Here is a 10,439-nt window from a genome sequence, read left to right on the forward strand (position 1 = left end):
TTATGGTATAATAATTGGACTGATTGATTGATTGATTGGTTGATTGATTGATTGATTTACTTATGTACTTATGAAATTATTTCTTTCTTTCAATATTGACTGATTGATTGATTGGTTATTAAGATTTTTTATCATTATTAATAGCTGTGTGTGGCCTAGCCTCATACTGTTATCGTTGTTTTCTTTTCACAGTAAAAATGGGATCATATTAATACAAATCACATTAAGTGAACTGAAATGCCCCAGCTCTCAGTGTCATAAAGACGTCATTATGAATTTCTCCATAATCGCGCCCTGCAAAACATTATAGTTGACAGGAACATAAATAGCCCCCTACAGCATAAACACGAAAAAATACACAAAATTTTGATAATAGTACAATAGTGGAGTTTATCGAAAACTTTAAAATTCAAAATAATCTACTGAACTTTTGACACTCCCTTTGTGCTACATAATATTATAACTCTCAATATATACGATGTTATTTTCTTTTGAATACAGATAATCGCTACAATGGTTTTATTACAAATACATCCAATATCAGAGACAGAGAGGGGGAGCTCATGAATCAATATCTATTTCACAAACTGTTAATCCGCACAATTCCCACAAAATCAAAACTTTCGTTTACAGTTTCATAACTCTCTTATTTTTTTCTTTCTTTATTTTTATTTATTTTTATTTATTTATTTATTCATATTTCACCAGGGTAGCTCATTCAACAAAAGTTGATCTTCCATGAGGCCCTGGATAACAAACAATACAATTATATACAATTAAAAACAATCAATGGTGATAATACATAATTATACAATCATCAGTCCATATGATATTGTTAAAATACAGACGTATAAAGTGATAACAGTATTATATAAAGTAATATATCAAAAAAGAGATGATAGTTTATAGCATCAGTCTTGAAAGGGGAATGGTATTGCATCCCAGTTGATCGGCCTAGGCAAGATTGAGGAAATGTCTTTTAACAGAGAGTTTGAAATTATTGAGGGTTTTAACATTTTTAACACTTTGTGGGAGACTATTCCATAGAACGCAGCCATCATAATATAAAGCAGTTGTATAATGATCAGTACGGCATTTACCTATAACTAAATCATGATGAGCACTTTGTCGAGTATTTACATTATGAACTTTAGAAATTTCTTTAAAAACATTTTTCGGCAAGCCGTGACCAATGTTTATCATCTAGGCCTATACTTTCTTTTTGGCTTTATTGAAACGAATTTCAGGGTGAACAGTCCCCTTTAAAGCTTTATAGGGGTACTCCAGGCTCAACATAATACGGCAGAAAGAAAAATCTGACAAACAAAACACTGCAAATTTCCCTAAAAATCGGATAAGGAATAACAAAGTTATGACATGTTAAAGCTTTACATTGTTTCGGTGAAACAGTAACTTGTATGCACGAACAGTAACTTGCTTTGAAAAATTATTTTCATTCAAATATGACCACCTAGAATAAAAAAAATGGATTGAAAACTTACTGACTTACTGCATTGGTCTATTTATTAATTACTGTAACTTATCTTGTGACAAGGAACACATACCCCTCCCCCCCCCCCAAAAAAAAAAAACAACCTAATGTATGAAAAAATGAGTAGTAGTACATCATGTCTTTATTAAAGATCAAGAATAACAAGAACCAGGCCCGGCAACCTATAGGTTGGCCGGCAGGTTAAATTTACATTATTACATGATACATAAATCAGAGTACATTATACGTTATAATCATACTACATTATTATATTACTGTTCGATACAGTAATATAACGATTATTTACAAATGCCAGATGATGATATACACATGACAAAATAACACAAATAACGATGTTGTGAACAGCTGCCAATAACAAAAGTGCAGAGGTTTGCAGTGGTGTGATTACCATGCTGCCGGCGCCATGTCCTTATTTTGGGAAATGTAATAATTATTACATAACTTAAAAAATAGAAAGTGCGGACATCAATATCCCACCTAATGAATGTTCATGACGGCGCGCCTAATAACTGTTTCCACAATATATTACTATACTTTATAAATCAATCACTTCAATTTTTCATGGATTTTCAGGTCCTTAAATTTTCCTCTATTTATTTAGATATAAATATTTTTTAAAGCTCGGACGACTCCTTGAAAGATTACGTTTTACGAAGAAGAAGAAGAATATATGCGGAATATATTCATCATTAAATTCCAAACACAATAAATGTAGAAGAAATAATATACATACAAGACAATGGTAAAAGTAAGTTAGAGAGGAGAGGAAAACAGAGGGGAAGAAATAAGAAGTAAAAGAAGAAGATTAAGATGATAAGGGAGAAGCAGCAGCAGAAGAAGAAGAAGGAGAAGAAGAAGAAGAAGAAAAGGAGGAAGAAGAAGACGAAGATGGAGAAGAAGGAAGAGGAGGAGGGGAGGAAGAGAATGAAAAGGAAGATAAGAAGGAGTTGGAGCATGAGAAGAAGAGAAAATTCAACGCTTCAATAAAAGTTGTGCAAAATTAGTTTACAAAAGACCTCTTAGACTTTTTCAAAATTAGGGGAGGGGGCTTGACTATATACTCAAAGTTGAAGTTTCGGCAGTCCACACATTCCATAACAGTTACTGGTAGACCTATATCTACCACATAATACATTTGCATGTAATGAATATAATTTTTTATCATTTCTTTTCAAGCGTCTGGGGTTTAAAGAATGTGAAAAGGTTATACTGAAATTGCAAATTTTCATTCATATACATTCAAGAACCCCCCAAACCTTTCATGCTTCTTCCGAGAGAGGGAGTGCTTTCTCACTGACAAACATGGACAAACGGTTTGTAAACAAGAGCGATATCGTGGAACATAGAACTGATCGAGGGGTAATAACATTTTGACGGTGCAACACCAATGCATCGAGTTTTTCCGACTCTCATTTCCAAATTATGTTGGAGTTAGAAATGGAATTGTCATCGTTTCTCACAGACTTTCGCCTTTGTCTAGCTATACTCCGAATTAAGGATATCTTATGTGGATTATAACCGGTTTCTCCTCAAACGATTTGGAGTACGATATTCACTTCCTCCTTCAAGGATTTGTCACTTACGAGATTGAAGTTTGACAGGTACCTGCGGAGGTGTGCTGATCTTTCGTCCCTGAAATGCCGGGGTTGATAGCGTTGGGTCGCCGCTGGACGGTGGGCAGCGATGATCTTGTTGTCCCTGCCGTTGTATTTATTGTGCTCCACGTTGTTTGGTAAGTGTTAATGTCGCATTTTCTCAAATAATTGATAAGTATCAATTGAGATAACATTGGATATTTCTTTAATGTTTTTGTTTAGTTATGTTTTGGTTGTTTTCTTCAATCTTTAGTTGTCATGGTTGTCAGTGTGGATGTCTGATGTTTTTCAATGAGCATGATGAGTTGGAAAAATCATTTGTTAGTGCCTGGCTGTGGGCTTTTTTTTAAGTTGTTACCAGTGAAGAAAAGGTTAGTTTGATATGACCCGCCACTTTTGACTGCTCCATCACCTTCATCACCTCCATTCATCTTCATCACCACCACCACCACCACCACCACCACCACCATCATCATCATCATTATCATCATCATTCATCAGCAGCATTATCACCTGTGACCACCACCACCTTTATCAACTCCACCTCCACTACCACCACCAACACCACCACCACCACTCCTACCACCACCACCAACACCACCACCAACACCACCACCAACACCACCACCACCACCATCATCATTATCATAATCACCACCACCACTACCACTACACCCCCACCACCACCACCACTATCATCATTATCGTCACCACCACAACTACCACACTTCTGCACCACCATCATTACTATTAGTCCATCATCATCATCATCATCATCACTGTCATCATATATTCCTAAAAGACAGCTCACAATTTTTTAAATATTTTTTATAAATTTATTATTATTATTATTATTATTTTTTTTTGGGGGGGGGTAAAAATAAAAATGAAGAAGGGACAGGAGATCAGAATGCTGCCTTGGAGTGATGAAGATGATGGTGATGATGGTGAGTGATGATAGCAGTGGCAGTGATGATGGTGGGGATGATGGTGCTGCTGCTGCAGCAGCTGATGGTTGACTTATGATGGTGGTGGGATTGCCGTAATGATAATTGTTAGAAATAAAATTAATCATGAAAATGAGCCATGAGAAAATGTTTCTAGTGGACTATCAAGTTTATACATGTATGTGTCATTCTTTAGAACATTATCTTTCAGCAAGTCTCTTCAACTGTTTACCTTCTTTATCCACACTATTTGAATAAACTACAGTTGGTTTTTGTAGTGAAAAAGTACCAGAAAATGTCTGTAAAACATAATGATACATGTATAAAGACAGTGATGATGTATGTAGCACTCGGATGCGATTTTAATGAGCCCATAACAAAATTAATTATATGATTATACTTGGTAATATTGAAGTATTGAGAGTTAGCTGATGTTTTTATTGATACTAATTGTACTTTTAATGGAGAGGAGGTCATTAGTACACATTGAATGACTTAACAGTCGCGGTTGTAAGAGAAAGGGTGATGGGGTCTACTACGTGCTATTTATAAATGTTATTGATATCTCTGTTAATGTTAGCTGTTAATTTGTCTCTGTGCATTGTACAATACAACGTAGTGAGAAAATGCTGGAAGTCTTGTACTATTCGTATTGTTTGAAAGGATCTGCCTTGCTCACTGCAGGATGGAATTGTTTCCTCTGCTGCTATTGTAAATTTGTACTCGAATGAGTAGATAAGTATGAGGAAAAGTTATTTTGATTTATTCAAATACAAATTTGCAGGTCAGTATCGAAATAACCTCTCCACAGCAAATTAAAAAACACCCCAAAATATCACATACAGTGTACTGGACAACAGGGCCACACATTGTTATTTTTTATCCCATGATTGACTTTTGCCAAATCATATTCCTACACTGTATATAGCAAGATTCTTAATATGTGGAATATTTTGCTGCTAACATTATGTTTAGATTAGAAAAAAAAAGTTTGTTTTGATTGTAACCTCATGATCAGAATACTATAAATAATCTGAAAGTAAAAGTTTCACTCTCATATTGATTGATTATCCTAATGATGGTTTTGAAGAACCGATCTTAAATGGTGAGAATATTTCTCAAATCTCTGCCAGGAAGCGTCCTCTCAAACATTTCATTGATTTTTTGTTGCCTTTAAGGGTTTTCAGCGTATGTAATACTTACTTGTACTATAGATTAGATTATTTTTAGAAATGCTCTTGATGGTGTAAAGTTGCATTTTGATTCAGAATTTCACTCATTACATACATGTACATCAGCGCAAAGGATTGTCTTTTGTTTTTTAGGGGGTCTTTTGTTGCATCCCCCCAAAAGAAATCCTCCGCGCTGATGCCCACGAGTACATGTATGATACTAAGAGGGAGTACATGTATGCATTGATTAGAATATTTGCACTACACTTGTTAATTAATTTATTATCAACCTATGACCAACTGCCACTGATTCAGCTCCATTCCAGATCACTATATTGCAATAATGCTCAGTCACACTACGGAACCGACTCCAGACCAACCAGAGCTATTACGTTATTACCAATGACATATCATTGGTCGGTTTGGAATCTGAATCGTTGATGTGACTGACCCACCAATATTCTCTCATCATAGCATTGTTATTTGGTAACATGTGTTCCAGGGTGTCTCCCTGCGAGTGAAATATTGATTTTTCTTTCTCTCTTCCTCCCTTCCTGGACATTCATTACAAGCAGATCAATGAATCGGGCTGTTCACTAATAGAGAGGTGGTCCTGACTACTTGTTCCATCGTAAATAATAAAGCATTGGTCATGAATTTTTAATTGATAAAAAGATGCTCTTTTTGACTACCGGTACCGGTAATACTGATTTCTGATAGTACACATATTTCTTTTAAATTTGAAAATGAATCATATCACAGCCTATTCTGATGAGGGGAATAGTTTGAGAGCAGATTATTTTGTCAAATAAATACATTAAATGTTAACATGTCACATTAGTTTGTATTGAAAAATAATACATTTTGTTTTTAAAACTTTATGTTATATAGAAAGCCTTTTAATAGTGTGAATGACTGAAAATTAATCTACAAACACAATGCAATGACTATTGTTCTTTTGCAAAGCTTGTACTACTAGCAATAAAGAGAAAAATTAATTTCTATGATTGTACAGATAATAAGCCAAATGCATGACAATTTGTCAGTGGCACGCTAAGGGTTAAATATACCCCCTTATCAGTGGATTTGCATAAAATAAAATTAATGAATTGAGAGATCGTGGTATCCAGGATGGTATAGTGCACTGCTCATGTATTTTCAAAGATAAAAAGAACAAAAGATGTTTTTTTACTGATACAATGAACCTGTTTCCTTTTTTATTAAAAGAAGGGTTTAAATAAGGGTTAAAAATCTCCCCTCATCAGTGGATTTGCATAAAATAAAATTAATGAATTGAGAGATTGTGGTATCCAGTTGTTCCAAGATGGTATAGTGCACTGCTCATGTATTTTCAAAGATGAAAAGATGCTTTTTTTTACTGATACAACCTTTCTGTTTTTTTAATTAAAAGAAGAAAAGAACTTCGCCCTGTTATGATAGAGGAAAATATATGAATAGAGTTTGTACATAATTTTTGTAAATATTGTTTTCACTGTTACTAGAAGCCTGATTTGCATGTTAGCAAGAGGGTGTTTGGTCAAAGATATTGATGGATTGATGCTTTCTTTTATAACTCTTTAAATTGGTTGTAATGTTCTCTTTTCCCTATTTTATATACATGTAGCTTCTCTCTGGTTTATAGGCCTACATGTATACAGTATAATTCTAATCCTAGAGATTTATTTTTGAATATCAAAAGACATTCAGTTTTGTTCAACTGTTCACTAATAAACAAAACTAATCTGGATTCATATAATCCATGGAATTCAAAGTACATGTATGTGTGTAAAACCGAAACAAGGTTTCCTACTTCCTCAAGTCTTCTTCGAGCATATATCGTCATCTCTACAAAATGTGATTTACAATTAATATCCTATTCTTGATGAGTATGAGTATGAAGTTTCAGCTGTATAGCCTGGCTGCTTCAAAGAAGTGAGGAAGAGGCAGTACCACAAAAGGCTTTGCTAATGTACAGTCAGCGCGCGACACTGGCACGGTCCCAGACCAGTAAAAATTGCTGTCGGGCCAGTAGTTTTTCAGAAATAGCCAGATTTACTGGTCTGACATGACCAGTAGAAAATTATCAAACTGATAAAAATGATATTTTCTCCTCTTTTGTAAATTCTAAAAATGGCTCTCCAAAATTTAGAAATGGCTCTCATGAATTATGTTGGGGGGGGGGCATTAAAAGCAGTTAAAGTCAGCAAAATAAACTTAAGTCTCTTTTTATATTATTCTTTATTTTTGGGGACCAGTAAATTTTAGGTTTGGACCAGTAAAAAATTGAAAAACTGGGCATCTACTGGCCCAACGTGAACAGGTTGGACCAGTAGAAAAAAGGGTTAGTGTGGAGCCCTGGTACAGTGTTGAAGTACACTGTACATGTAATACAACTTGGCAAAAACTCAGTTAACTCATGATTGTTCTTCCTAAATTTCGCCCTCATAAATCTAGGGTATCTTTGAGCATAGTTTACACTCGATTTTACACTCGAGCAAGAACAAAGGAAATGGTCCAGTGAATCTATTGTTCTCCTATTGTTCTGGCTTGGTCACTCTATTGTTCTGGACCCGAGTGTAAATTCGAGTGTAAACTATGCTCAAAGATTGCTGACTGCCACTGTATGTATAGGACCTAATTCATGTACCTGTACTACAAATACTGGGGCCCGTAAATTCTGAAGTCGGGTTTAATTAAAACTCTAGTTTAAAGTTGTGGTTTAACTATGGACAGCCAATAGTTGCATAAATCTTTAATAATATAATGTAAATGTATCAGCTAATTTTTCGCTAAAATCATTCTTAAATGTAACTGTTTTGGAAAGATAAATAAGATAACTGTCTTCACCATTCACGAGTTAGGAGAGAGCACAGTAAGCATAAAAAGAAACATACAATGTAACGAAAATTTTGACATGTTTGGCTTTCCATAATTTTAGCACAGATTTAGACCATGGTCTAAGTTAAACCTGACTTCAGAATACCGGCCACTGTATGTAGGCCTAGTGCTTTCTGTATGAAGAATATATAGTCGCATTAAGTCCTGCACAGTTGGAGTGGGTTATTCAATGGGCTTGCTACTCAATACAATTGGCATTTGGGCTTTGTCAACACAAGAAGCGGGTTTATTTGATCTGAGCTTGTTGGTTTGTATTCCAGCTGCTTTGGCCGTTTCAATCTCTTCCATGAAGGGTTTGGCTTTCTGTACACACAGGCAAGATCCTGCAGAGAAGCCCCCCCCCAAAAAAAAAAATACACACCCTTCTTTGAAATATGCTGTGAACCTACAGTTTAGGCTTTAAGGCAGGGGGGGGGGGGTGGATCCTCCAGGGAAACCCCACCCCAGCATACACACCATTAGCTTAAGGGGGAGGGGATCTAGGGGTATTTGTCCAATATGGTGTAGCCTATAATGTGCCTCCCCCGTTCCTTCCCTTTTCCACAATATTTTGAACATAATAATGACGTCCCCCTTCTAAAACTTGATATTTCAAATTTAGATTTCAAAATTGAAATTAATCAATAAAAAAATTCAAATTTTTGTGCCTACATGTCCATGAATCAGGGAGTTTAGGGACTTACATGTATGTTACCTTTTCCAGATTCTCACCCCCCCCCCCCCCACCCGAAGAATATTATGAATTGTCTGTTAGTGTTGGTGTAAACATTAACTAGTCTGTAGGCACAGACCCTTGGATTTCACAATTTGCATAGTGCATAATGTAGAGTATGAAGTAGTAAGACTATATTCACTGCGTACTGTGGCTGGCTCTACTTGACACAGACAGAGTCTTTGGAGTCTAGTCTTCACTCTAGACCTGTCATTGGTTGAAGTGTCAAATATGAGTCTGCGCTTGTAGACTACAAAACATTAATAACCATGAATGACAAATGCTTTGTCTTATTACCCCTGATGAGTTGAAGTGGCAAATTAATAAAGAAAAACGAAGAGAAAAATGAATATACACTGGTACTTGTCAAAAATAATATTAAAGAGGACCCCTGAGTGACTATCCTTATTATGCGGTAAATTTGTCCAATTTGTGCCGTCCCCTTGGGCCGAGTGCGAGATCAATAATTGAGTTTTATAAATGGAGCACTCGTAATGAATTCCCCAAGACCCGGGCGTGATTGCCCATTTGGCTTCTTCGATGTCGGCAATGCGACGGGCTGGTGGTATTGCTGTTTGATTTATGTACATGGATCCTCATTTCATATTCTTTTTAAGGGCATGAATTCAAGTTCTTCACTTTTTTTAGATTAAAAACTCAGAGGTATATTTTGATACTTGAAGAAGACGAGTGTGAAATACTCATTTTAGCAGTGTATTGGTTTGTAATATGGACACGTTAAGTGATTATCATATTATTCAGAAAAGAAATTGTATTAAATGTAACTGAAATCATTAAAAAAAAAAAAACTTAGAAATATAATGGAATTTGTGAGCAATTGCCAATTACTATTGTACCCTTTTTGCAATAATACAAACCAGGGAACTGGGGGTTAGAACCTCCCAATTCCCTGTTCAAACTATAAAGTAACATAAGTAACTTGTAGTAATGAATACTGCACTGTGCAAAGTGCAAACCAATCTGTCACTTTTATATAAAATCAACTTGTTTTGAGATATATTGCATGAATGCACATTTACTTTGTAGAAATGCACTGTATTAACTGTGAAGAAGAGAATAGTTCAGAATATCTTTGGTAGATTCTATACAAATATCTTTGAATATTATCTTGTGGTAAAAGAAGTCATACTTTGGTCAGCTTATTTGACCTACAACAAATATTTAGTTTGTTTTGATAAAAAAACGTTGAAGTGTATCTATCTTATCACTGCGGTAGATAATTCACTGGTAATCTATTTTGGTATCTAAATTTTACAAGTTTTTGCATGTATATCTTTACAATGTATATACAAGAAGTCTTGTCATTCTCTATTAAAGCATAAGTTTGCATCATAGGCCATACTAGGAATTATCATTGACAATTTCTCATTCTGTAGATTTTTTTTGTTTACAGTTTCTACAATGAAGTGAAAGCACAAATTTTTATTCTGCAACCATCAACAAACCATCATGTACATGTTCTTGGTTTTAAAAGCATTTTTTGTTGTTGGTCAATTGTATACAATAAGCTATACTACATGTACATACGTAGACTGAATCATCAACAATTTTTTCATTATGTAGATTTTGTTTTACAGTTCC

The sequence above is a fragment of the Lytechinus pictus genome, unplaced genomic scaffold (genome assembly GCF_037042905.1).
Source record: "Lytechinus pictus isolate F3 Inbred unplaced genomic scaffold, Lp3.0 scaffold_20, whole genome shotgun sequence".
In the NCBI taxonomy this organism is placed as follows: domain Eukaryota; kingdom Metazoa; phylum Echinodermata; class Echinoidea; order Temnopleuroida; family Toxopneustidae; genus Lytechinus; species Lytechinus pictus.